The 13351-nt window shown below is 39.1% G+C and overlaps 1 long non-coding RNA gene across 1 annotated transcript; it reads left to right on the forward strand.

The window, feature by feature from the left end:
* The first annotated feature begins 7796 nt into the window (after positions 1–7796).
* Positions 7797–8957, forward strand: LOC138920941 (uncharacterized). The gene is made up of 2 exons (XR_011433009.1): positions 7797–7919; positions 8644–8957. It is a non-coding gene; the product is annotated as an uncharacterized lncRNA (long non-coding RNA).
* The last annotated feature ends 4394 nt before the right edge of the window (positions 8958–13351 follow it).

A 13351-nucleotide genomic window follows, 5' to 3' on the forward strand; every position in this document is an offset into this window, starting at 1 on the left:
TCCCTGGCGTTTCTGGTTCTGGGTTTGTTCTGTTTGTTGTGTTTTGAATACTCATTTTTATATAACAAGCAGCTAAGGTAAAGAGATTAAGCAAAAATTAAAACCATAAGTCTTTGTTTCTTTAAAAGAAACTATCCAAAACCTCAGCATGTGACCTTATTTGGAAATAGGGTTGTTGCAGATGTAATTAGTTAAGATGAGGTCATATGGGATTAGGGCAGGCTGTAAATCCAGTGACTGGTGTCCTTATAAGACACGGATACAGACACACACTCACAGAGCGAAGAAGACCATGTGACAACAGAGCAGAGATTGGAGTGACACAGCAGCCACAAGGCAAGGAATGCCCAGGCTTGCCGGTAACCATCAAAAGCTAGGAAGAGGCAAGAAAAGATTCTCCCCTTGTGCCTTCAGAGGCAGCATGACCCTGCTGACACCTTGATTCTGGACTTTTAGCCTCCAGGATGTGAGAGAATAAATTCCTGTTGTTTTAAGCCAAAAGCCCCTCCCCCAAAACCCCAAAACTACAACTTTTTGTTTCTCTAACAAGGACGTTTCTTCGAAGGAGGTTAATTATTATTGTTGATGGTAGAAGTAAAGAGAACATAAATAAGGATAAGATAGTTGTATTTTAAGACAGAAACTAAAATGGATACATTTAAAAAGAGAATTCAGTAATGGCTCAGATCTACCATGTGAACAATTTCACTCAGGCTGCCCAGAGATAGAAGAAAGGGAGGTAAATGGGGCAGTGCCTTCAAGAGGTTTGTGCAATGCAGAGAGTTCAGTCACCAATGAGATAAACAGTTGGAAAAGGTTGCAAGATGGTGAAATGTGTTCTTATGAACAAAAAGCACACAACAGTGAGACTCCAATAAAGTGAAGTTGAAGAGAAAGTAGAAGGTGGACCCATTTCTACAAAGATACAGGGGGTTAAAGAAAGATGGAGGGAACTGGATGAAGCATACTTGGAGCAAATGTTGGTTTGAAACTTCCAGAAGCATTTTATTTCCTGCCCCATGTGAAGTCAACAAATGCAGTACTTGACTCATGGCCCCTCAAGTGTTCTCTTGAGGGGAAGCAGCTCATAGAGGAGAAATAACATGTTCAATAAAGAAAATACCTTCCCACATATTCATCCATGAGATGGGGGAGAAAACACGAGGATTTAAGGAGGCCAAGGGTAAACTGACTCATCCACTTTTGTGGCAATGGAGCATATTTTGGGATTAAGACTCACTTGTTTTCCTGTTCTGTTATTTCCCAATATTAGGGACTTGAATAAGAACTCCATGAATGTTTATTGACATTCCGTTAAAAAAGAGTATAAAGCAAGGCCAAATTCTTTTTTTTATTCCTTTAAAAATGTCCACAAGTACTTTGTGCTAAGGTGGCATTTTAAAATGTGTGGATTCTCACTGTTTTCTTGATACATCTATAGAGTAAAATACTGTCCCTTTCTTGTGTTTCTGCTGAAACAAGAAAAAATAAACTTCCGTCCTCTACAGAGCAACGAATTTCAAATATTTTGGGGCTCATTTATCCCTTTAAAAATTGTTGAGAACGCCGGAAAACTATGGTTTATGTTGGGTTCTCAATATGTGGTTATAGCTATTGAGAGTTACCATGTTAGAAATTAGAACTGAAAAAAATAAGTATTTGTTGATTCATTTAGTAGCAACAATAATCAACATACTACATGCTAATGTAGGGAATATAATTTTTATGAAAAATAATTACATTCTTCAAAGTAAAAATATTTAGTGGAATGAATGGTATTGTTTTATATTTTTGCAGATCTCTCTATAGAAGATAGCTGAATTCTGGTATCTCCTTCTGCATTCAATCAATGTAATATCACATGTCATGTACCCTCTGGAAAACTCCACTGTAATGTCTTTGTATTATTTTAACAATAATTTTAGGGGCCGGCCCCTGGCCTAGTGGTTAAGTCTGGCATGCTCCACTTTGATGGCCCAGGTTCATTTCCAGGCATGGACCTACATCACTTGTCAGTGGCCACATTGTGGCAGCATCCTACATACAAAATAAAGGAAGACTGGCACAGATGTTAGCTCAGGGCAAATCTTCCTCAAGAAAAAAGGAGGAAGATTAGCAACACATGTTAGCTCAGGGAAAATCTTCCTCAGCTAATAATAATAATAATAGTAACAATAATAATTTTGACCTTGGAGATCTCCTGAAAAGATCTGAAAAACACTGCTTTAGGGACTTGCTACTCAAAACTGATAGCTCTATGACTTAGGAGCTTGCTAAAAATGCAAACTCTCACCTCAGACCTACTGAGTCTGCATTTCTCTTTATTTTTTTTTAAAGTATGCTTTTTTTAAATCTTTTGGTGAGGAAGATAGGCCCTAAGCTAACATCTGTTGCCAATCTTCCTCTTTTTGTTTTTTCCCCAAAGCCCCAGTACATAGTTGTGTATCCTAGTTGTAGGTCATTCTAGTTCTTTTATGTGGGACGCCACCACAGCATGGCCTGATGAGCAGTAGGTCTGTGCCCAGGATCTGAACCGGCGAACCCTGGGCCATCAAAGTGAAGCATGCAGACTTAACCACCTGGCCACAGGGTTGGCCCCTGGATCTGCATTTTCACAAGTTCTGCAGATACATACACATTAAATAGAGAAACATACTGCTTTAGGAGGTAAATGGAAGGACAATGTTGCTTTCTTTCCATCTCTTACTGACTTCCTCCCAGGAAAAAAAAAAATCTTCCTCACCAAAAAATAAATAAAATAAAGTTTCTGAAGATACTTGAAGAGATAAATGAAGAAATAACTTCTATTTAAAAGAATAGGATATTATGAGATAGCATTAAGGTAAAACAATAAAAAAAGAAGAGGTAAGTATGCAAATGAATACATTAGAAATCTTGAAAATAAAAAATACATTTTTTAATAATAAAACTATTTTAATGAATTTCGTTGTGCTGTGCCTATTTCTGACTGATGACAAAGAGAAGTCAATGCCATTGAAAACAAAGTGTAATGATGTGCACACTTCCCCTAGAAATGACAGGCACAGCTTGCCTGGAAGGGCCACAGGAGGAATACCAAGGTTTGGTTAGGAAACAGAAGCAGGAGATGGGGAATCCTCAGCCGTGGCCTTTATTAGTGTTTCCACAGAAAGGCCAGGCAGGGCAGGGTGATAGCTTAGGATTGGCTAGTTTGAATAATGGAGGCAGGCTTTGGACTGTAGGTGTAGTTCCCGGTCGCTGGGATGATTAAGGCGAGAATATCATCTCCTGCGGTACATGGGCCACAGGGAGGAGGAATCGCTCTGGTTGGTTAGTTTGCATATCAAAAGCTAGCCCTGGGAGGGGTAATATCTCCCTGGCCAGAAAGATCTTTTAAGATGCCATAATTATACAGAAAGTAAAAAATATATACGATACATTCATATACTCTGCATAGAGTTGAAAACAGTGATTTGGAAGAAGGTAGTAAAGAATTCATCTAGAAAGCATCTATCTTTGTTTGGTCTGCTATCACAGAATGCCATAGACTGGCTGGCTTATACACAACAAACATTCATTTCTCACCTTTCTAGAAGCTGGAAGTCCAAGACCAGGGTGCCGGCGTGGTCAGATGACGGCTCTCGTCTCAGCTGCAGAAAGAAGGGGGCGTTATAAGGAGCAGAGAAGCCATTTTAGGGAAACAGAAATGTAAGTACAGAAAAGAACTGAGGGAAAATGAAGGCTGATTCAGGCCCAGTTGAAGGAACAGAGAGAACTAGCGAGCTTGCAAAGCTTTAATGGTGAAGAGAGAAGACAGAGAAGATTGTCAAGTAATATGTGGCAATATCCAAGCAGGATTTAAGTTTAATGTTAAAAAGAAAAAGATTTGTTGATCGGGGGGAATTGGAGGAAGGTGATCGAAAGGTACAAACTTCCAGTTATAAGATCAAGAAATTCTAGGGTTGTAATGTACATGCGATGACTAGTTAACACGCTGTGTGATACCTACAAAAGTTTGTAAGAGAGTAGATCCTGAGAGTTCTCATCACAAGGAGAAATTGTTTTTCTTTTCTTCTTATTGTACCCATACGAGATGATGGATGTTAACTAAATATATTGTGATGACTTTTTCACAATATACATAAATCAAACCATCTTGCTGGATACCTTAAACTTAGACAGCAACGTATGTCAATTATTTCTCAATAAAACTGGAAAAGAAAGAGAGAAAATTGCCTTTGGCCAAGCTCAAGGGAAAGGGAAAATAAATAGACTTTGTGAATGGGGATGGTGTTTGGTTTAGGAAATGGAATTAAAGTTTGAGGGAGTATACGTGGGACAGAAAGAGACTAAATAGGTAGGACAAGGCTTCCTAATATAGTTTATACGTGAAACTAAAAAGAAATAACTCTCTTTTAAATTTTTATTTTATTCTTATATTTTTCCCATTTTCTTTTTTTTCTTCTTTTTTTTTTTTGAGGAAGACTGGCCCTGAGCTAACATCCATGCCCATCTTCCTCTACTTTATGCATGGGACGCCTACCACAGCCTGGCTTTTGCTAAGCAGCGCCATGTCCACACCCGGGGTCTGAACTGGTGAACCCCGGCCACGGAGAAGTGGAACGTGTGAACTTAACCGCTGCGCCACCGGACTGCTCCCCGCCTCCATTTCTTTTTTAGAGTAATCCACAGTGTGGTAAGGAGAGCCTAGGTATAGGATTGCCATAGGAAGCCCCAGCTCCCGGATCCCAGTTTCCTCCAAAGAGGAAACTTAGAAGAGACGCTTTGACCAGATGTAGGTGTCGCAAGAGGGAATTCCTAGAAAGTCCCGCAAGCCGGGGCTGAGGACTATGTATTCTGCATTAGAGAGATCGCTCTTTCCCTGAGTTTTCTCCTGCTCTCAGAAATTCAATGAGGCACTTGTTTTAGCTACAGGTGGTTCCTCACTTACAGCAATTTGACTCCTAATGAGTCACATGCTCAGTGCTCTGCCAATTACTCAGAGCCCTGGCAGGAGGCCACTCACAGCTCCATCACTGGCACTGTCTGACATGCACCAATACCTAAGATCCTATGGCCTGGGTCCTCGACTTCAGATGGCCTCCTGATAGCCTGTACTGCTCCGTCTGCTTGGGTTCTCTTTGGTCCCTGGTTTCAAACATATGTTGTCAATAATCAATAATAATAATGTAGGATACATTATGTAAAGCTTTGCTATTTATCCTTGTGCCTATGTTCCCTCATTTTGTACCAATTGGTATCAATAACCAAATATTTGCTGAGCACTTACTATGTGACAGTCACTACAGTAGTCTCTTTGGATAGAGGAGTGTATTTAATCCTTTAAGAAATCTGTGACAAGGACATTATACGCTATTTTTTGCTTATGAGTACATTCAGACTTGAAAATGATGTGTCACTTGAGCAAAGCCAGAGAGTGGTATGTGGCAGAGCTGGGACTGATTCCAAGTTCCCAGACCTCAAATCTTGTTCCATATTATACAACATTGTCCATCCTCAGGAGGTCCTTAGCTGTTCACTTTTATCCACAAAGTATTTCTACCAGTTATACTTTCAGTAAACTAAGTATTTTTGTGTGCCTAGTTCAAGTATGTTCAAATATATATTGTCCAAGTATGTTAACTTCTATACAATGTTAAAACTTTTATACTGTGCAGTGTACACATTTATGATTTAATGACAAATAATTATAATAGAGAAACTGTGATGATTTTGTGAAAAAATTGAGCATCAAGCTGTTGAGCTGTTGATAGAAAATATTCCCTTATTACGACATTGTATCTGTGGGAAAACCAAAGCCAACTGGAATTCTTTCATTTATAGCCCAAGTGATTAGCTGTAAATTTAAGGACTGTCTTATAGTGGTCTAGAAAAAGAATAGAGTAGAAAGCAAAGTCTTTGAAAGAGAAATTTCATCTTCATTTTTGGTTCTTGGGTATAGGTGGTGTGAAACTAACCTAAAATCAGAGCCTCGGAAATCTAGTCAATTCCTTGTATTTGGAGGTTGTCCTGGTCAAGGATGACTCTTGTTGATGATTCTGATGGGTTATCATTCAGAGGTGTGAATGGACTATCTTCTGAGAGCAGCTTGCTGTCTACCAAAAAATCCTGAGATTCTTATTACCTTGGTGAATTTTCGTGGTCCCAGATCTGGTCATTAGCTTTGCAGGTAAAGAACTGAGCCTTTCATCTCCCTAGCTCACTCACTTTTCAGTGCTGACAATCCTCCTTGATACGTAATTTCTTTGGCATATTAAATTTATTGATAAAGCTGGCGGATCCTTTTGTCCTGGAAAACATTTTTCTCCCCTTTTATCGTGTGTTATGTCCAATAATGAGCCCAGCAGAGCGTCATCTCTTATCCTGGCTACAATAGGAAGATTCAGTATATACAAACAGACATTTATGTACTCTCCTCTCCCCGACCACGGAGTTATTTCTTTTAGAGAACACTTAAAATGTTTTCTAAAATAGAATAAAATGCAAAAAAATTTATTCTTCATAAAGATTTATTGGTAAATTATATGAATTGTGTAACATTTAAAAATGTTGAAAAAAACATGGTAAAATGATCACTCAGAATAACATCTTAATAGTAAGGTAATTATAATTTTTGTGTAATTTATTCCAGCCTTTACTTTTACAATTTTACCAATTGTCTTTTTTATCATATAGATTTTTTTAAATGCCAAAACGCTTAGAGTTAAAAAATAGTATTCCCATGCCTCCAGACTCACTAGTTCTATTCCTCAGAAGCAACTATTTCAAAATGGTTAGCTGCTACTTTTGATATTTACTTCCATGTTGCGAGGTGGTATATAATGATATTATTTCTTGGTTTATTGATTTTAATCATCACCCAATGACTTCTTACAGTAGCTAAAGACTGATCTCCTATATAGCCCTCCCATTCATTTCTTCTCCTTATGCGTACCTAGCAGAGTTAAACTTTTAGATAAAATCAATAGTTTGCAGAAGTCCTGTTTTCTCAATATGTAGGAAGCAAGGCTGTTGGCTGAGAGTGAAGAAAGGGAAGGAGATGTTGGAGGTTTGAGGAGGGAGGAGAATGCGAGACAGAGTGGTCTAGGAGACAGGAGAAGTAATTGGCTAACCATTTCAGTGTGTTCTTGAGAAGGTAAGAGAGAGGATATAGACCCATGTGGTCAATCCTTCATGCTTAAAGAACAACAGAAACCATGTTTAAATGAAAATTCCTTATGACTCACTATGCTATGAGTTTTATTTAGCTTAAATATTATAGCAAATTGTATACCTTGGTTAAAAATAAATAAGTACACTTTCAGTTCCAAAGATGTGGCCTCTCCAGTTGAAGTAAGCATGTTCTCCTTTACTTATGTCTTTAAACCAAGTAAAGACAACGTCCATAAATATGCAAAAGTTCCATTATACCAGAAAAATTATATTTTTTCCCAAAGGACTAAATCCGGGTAAAACCCACCAGAAAAATATAAATATTCTGGTTATATAGGGATTTTACGTAGCGTGTTTATGAGGTACTTGTTGTGCCAGGAATAGCAAGGCTCTAGGGTTGAAGAATCACGTATTTGGTTTGAATCTCAACTCTGCCAGGTAAATTTCCTCATCTAGTAAAATGTCCAAAATAATCTTTTCCTCATCTAGTAAAATGAGAAAATTACCAGTTTCCATATCTATTACAATAACACTTCCCTTTGAGCAATGTTGGGTGGAGTAGAAGTCACTTTTAAATAGTACCGAGTACTTTGGAGACCTTTAATAATTAGAAACTGCTCTGCTGTAGAATTGCAGAGTAGCAATGGGATGGAGTGTCCCCCAGGAGGATATGGTGAAGGTTCAACCCCGCTCAGGACGAGGACAAGGCCATTTTCACATCCACGAGAATGAATGACTCACAGGACACGAAGGATACCAAATGCCATGTACGTAATTCTCGCTATGGAAACTTTCTCCATTTTTCCATTTATCTTCTTTTGAACCAAGACATCAAACTTGTGAGGTGTTTCCATGTGGCCATTACCTTCATTGGCTTGTGAAACATTGGGCACTGATAGATAATTAGCATAAAAGAATCACCACATCTGTGGACCAAGAATGACGCTGACTTTTGAGCAAAAAAGAAGAATAATCATTGTTTATTGTGTACTAGCTTTTTGTAATCCTGTACAATGGCATCACAGGTGGGTATAAAAAGAGGACTATTCTGGTTTATTTCCTAGACTGTTATTTTAAAAAAATTGTGCTGTACAGCATACAAATGTAATAAGTATCTCACTGTACATAAAGATATCAATGTTTGTCCTGTATAAGAATTACAAAATTACAGAGGCAGCTTCATTTAAACTTCTACGTTCCATTTGAGCCTGCAACTTTAACGAAGTGCAATACTAAGTGTGTCTCATTATCTTGCAGCTGTAAACTTATTAGATGGTCATATCAATAAACCACTGCACACTTTTATACAGTGTGAAAGTCTAAAAAAATACCTATGAGAGGCGGAGAAGCATATGGTATATTTATATTTAAAGCCAAAACCTTTCAAAGTTAATCAATCATTAAAAGGTTATCAAGTTTCATTTGTGTTCATGGAGGTAGAACATTCTTATTGACAGCTCATTTACCCTTTTTTTTTCCTTTTTGAGGAAGATTAGCCCTGAGCTAACTGCTGCCAATCCTCCTCTTTTTGCTGAGGAAGACTGGCCCTGAGCTAACATCCATGCCCATCTTCCTCTACTTTATATGTGGTACGCCTGCCACAGCATGGCTTTTGCCAGGCAGTGCCATGTCCGCACCCGGGATCGAACCAGCCAACCCGGGCCACCGAGAACTTAACGTGCGTACTCAACTGCTGCGCCACCACGTCCACAGTTACCGTCTTCTCCTGTCTAAACTACAACCTCTTCACCTACGATCTCTTCTTTCCACACTACCAACCCACTCAAAAAATGAAACAAAATAAAGCAAACATGAAGAATTAAACACTCCCTGTGTGATGTGTTTCCTTTCTCTCCCTTCTTGAACTGCTTGACCTTCTTAAGGTCCTGGAATCACCCCAAGCTGACATCACTAGCCCAGAGCCTGAACAAAGTAGGTGGACAGTAAATATTTGTTAAGCCAATGAATGAATTGTGTAAACAGCCCACAAGCTCCCCTATCATTCTTTTTTCAGTTAATGGCGTTGGCAACCATTCATCTGTTGCCGAAAAAAAACCTTGGATTCCTCCTTATTCCTGATGTTTATTTGGTCAGCAAGTCCTGGCATTTTGACCTCAAAAATGACTCTAAATTCATCTCCTCATTTCTGTCACCTTTGTCATATCATCTCACCTGGGGTGTTGCCATTGCTTTTTAATTGGTCTCTGGTCTGTCTGACCTCAGACAGACCTAGTTTCTTTTCTATGTAGCTTCTAGAGTGAACACATTAAATATATATACAAAAAATTGTATCTCATGAACCCCTGATGACTTACTGCATTAAATACCTTGAGAGTTCCCCATTTCCCACATGAATAAGTCCATTGGTACCACATAAAAGGCCATCAATAAGGCCCCAGATGACCTCTTACGCTTCCTTACTAGCCTTTCTTTCATGCATCCCATATTCTAGTCAAATAAGATTTCTTTCCATTTTTTTCAAAGGAAGAGCTAATTGTTTTTTTAAAGATTGGCAACTGAGCCAACTGTTGCCAATCTTTTTTTTTTTTCTGCTTTTTCTCCCCAAATCCCCCCAGTACATAGATGTATATATTAGTTGTGGGTCCTTCTAGCTGTGGCATGTGGGACACCGCCTCACCATGGCCTGATGAGCAGTGCCATGTCCACGCCCAGGATCCAAACCAGCGAAACCCCGGGCTGGCAAAGCGGAGCATGTGACCGTAACCACTTGGCCATGGGGCCAGCCCCATCCTTTCCATTTTTTAAACAGCACTTACTCTTTCACTGCCTCTGTACCCCTTTTCTTCTTGTCCTTGCTGGTTTATTAATCTTCTTTCTCTTATTTATCTGGATAAGATGAATTTAACCTAACCACGGCTGAAAAATTTTGTGGTGTGCACCTTGACTCAAGGAGAAACCAATCTTTCCTCTTTCATGCACCCAGTGTTATTACAAGGGGTTGTAACGCCTCTTGACCTGCCTCTGACCCCTAAGAGACCATGATCATCTCTATAAAGACTCCTCATCCTACTCTTCTTTGTATCTGTGTTAGTGTTCTGTGGCTTCTTCAACAAATGACCACAAACTTGGTAGCTTAAAACAATAGAAATTAGTTTTCTCATAGTTCTGAAGGCCGCAAGTCCAAAATTAGCATCACTAGGCCCAAATCAAAGTGTCAGCGGGGCTTTAGGAAAGAAGCTGCTCCTCGTCTCTTCCAGATTCTGGTGGCTGTCAGCATTTCTTGCCTTGTAGCCACATTACCCCAATCTCTTGCCTTTGTGCTCAATTTGCCTTCTCCTCTTCTGTTTGTGTCAAATCTCTCTCTGTCTCCCTCTTGTAAGGATATATGTGATGGATTTATGGATCTACTCAGATAATGCAAGTTAATTTCCTCATCTCAGGATCCTTAATTTAATCCCATCTGCAAATACCTTTTTTTTCTAAATAGGTAACATTCACAGGTTCTAGGAATTAGGACCTGATATCTTTGGGGACCACTATTCAATTTACTACAATCTACTCTGGCCTCCACAGTTTCATGTCCACTCCACACACACAATACCCTCACACCATTTCATCGTTTCCGAAGATCTCAACCCAGTACAGCATCAACTCAAGTCTAAAATCTCATCTAAATATCATCAGATATAAAGTCATCCTAGATCTCATCACCTAAATCAGGAATAGATGAGACTCTAGGTATGATCCATCCTGAGGCAAAATTTGTCTCCATCTGTGGACCTGTGAAACCAGAAAACGAGTTATCTGTTCACAAAATATAATGGTGGGGCACATATAGAATAACAGATAGAGAAATTCCGATCCCAAAAAGGAGACAATGGGAAGAAGAAAGGGGTCGCCGGTTGCATGCCATTTTGTAATCCAGCAGGGCAAATTCCATCAGATTTCAAAGCCTGGGAATAATCCTCTGTGAGTTACAGACTTTGGCCATTGTGCCTCTGTCTTGATCTCTGGGACCAAGTCTCTGTTTTTGGAGTGATACTTCCTTTTTCTTGAATCGTAACACACGTTTGTATCTGAGTGGTTTTATCAGCCTGTCTCTTGCTTCTAGAATTTTGAGCGTCTGACAACCTTCTTTCGTTTTGTCCCTTCTCTTTCACTTTCCATGCAAATTGATAGTCTTTTGCTGAAATAACGCTCTTAAAAAATGTGGCTCCCCTGTGTATGTCATGGGGATGCTCTCCACTAGACAAAAGTGTCCTCCAGAGATCTTTCCCGTGTAATTCCATCTCTGTTCCCATCTTCTGCTGAGATGGCTGCGGAGATCCATGAGCCACATGCCTAATCTCTTCAGCGTTAGCAAAAGTTTGTCTGGCCACACTTTTGACCTTCTCTCCAGAACACACTTTCCTACCAGTGAATCTCTTATTTTTAGCATCTTTTGCAAACTGGATAGGCTTAAAATGCCCCCAATTATCAAGCTCTGGTTCCTTTTCGCTTCATAGTTCTTTCCTCAATTTACCTCTTTCCGCTCATATTTTATCATAAGCAGAAGGAAGACACCAAGTTACATCCTCAACACTTTGCTTGAAATTTCCTCAGCTAAGTATCCAAGTCCATTGCTTACAAGTTCTGCTTTCCACACAACTGTAGGGCACAATAAAGCTATATTTACTTCTACTATATAACAAGAATTGCTTTTTCTCCAGTTTCTAATAATATGTCTTCACTTCCTTCTGAGCTTTACCAGAAATGCCTTTAACATATCTTTCTCCCAATAGTTCTTTTTAAGGCAATCAAGTCTTTTTCTATCATATGTCTCAACATTCTTCCACCTTCTGCCCATTACAAAATTTCAAAGCCACTTCCACATATTTACTTATGTGTTACAGCAGCACCCTGTTTCTTGGTATTAAAATCTGTATCAGTTAAGTTTCCATCAGGGAAATAGAATGAATAAGTTATATATATTGATATTTATTGTAAAGAACTAGCTTATACAAATTGTGGGGGCTGGCCATGTTAATCCAAAATCCACAAGGCCAGCTTTCAGGAATGGCCAGCTGGAAATGTCAAGCACAATCTGCAGCTGCAAACCACAGGCAGAGTTTATTTTTCTTCAGGAACACCTCAATTCTGTTCTCAAGACCTTTCAATTGATTGAATCAGGCCCACCCAGATTATCAGAGATAACCTTCTTTACTTAGAGTCAACTGATTTAGACTGTAGTCACATCTACAAAATACCTTCACAGCGATATCTAGGCCATTGTTTGATTAAATAACTGGGGACTGTAGCCTAGTCAAGTTGACACATAAAACGGACCATAACAGTATTCTAGGAATTAGTACAGGTTCTTACACACAGTAGACTCTCATTTTATTTATGCTGAGTAAACAAGTATTTGAAACCTCACTCTACGAGCTACACTTCTGCTATACTTTACTTTCTTTTTTTTTTTTTTTTTGAGGAAGATTAGCCCTGAGCTAACTACTGCCAATCCTCCTCTTTTTGCTGAGGAAGACTGGCCCTGAGCTAACATCCATGCCCATCTTCCTCTACTTTATGCGTGGGACGCCTACCACAGCATGGCTTTTGCCAAGCAGTGCCATGTCTGCACCAGGGATCCGAACCGGCGAACCCCAGGACACGGAGAAGCAGAATGTGTGCACTTAACCACTGCGCCACTGGGCCGGCCCAATACTTTACTTTCTGTGGAGCTTGAATTGTGTGGTTCATTTCTTAAATAATATCAACACTAACATATTTCAGCCTCTATGACCATGTCCTTTCCCAATCTTGGATCAGCCCCATTGCACAATTTTCCTATTTCCAATCTTGATTTACAGTCATGATGCCTTCAGTATTGGTATAGAAAGTCATGGTTAAGAAAGGAAAGTGGCTGAAACATTGAGTCTCAAGTAGTTAATAGTCATAAAGACATGAACTTTTCAAATTGACTCATGTTTTTGCTTTTAAAAATTTATATGTTTGAATCATCCCATCTCAGTTCATTTAAAATCAGTTTATTCTTCCTATTAATTACTATTCCACCTCTTTTCCACATCTGTTCCTTTTTTTCTAACTCCCTCCCAGAATCATGAATCTGAGAAGTTATCTAGTGATAGCCACTTCCTACACGCAGTCTGCCAGGTTCTGCTAGAAAACTTGCAATAAGTCAACTGGAAGTAAATCCTCAAATTCCTCAAGATGTGAACTAATCTTAAGTTAATATTCT

This window comes from Equus caballus, chromosome 26 (assembly GCF_041296265.1).
Source record: "Equus caballus isolate H_3958 breed thoroughbred chromosome 26, TB-T2T, whole genome shotgun sequence".
In the NCBI taxonomy this organism is placed as follows: Eukaryota; Metazoa; Chordata; class Mammalia; order Perissodactyla; family Equidae; genus Equus; species Equus caballus.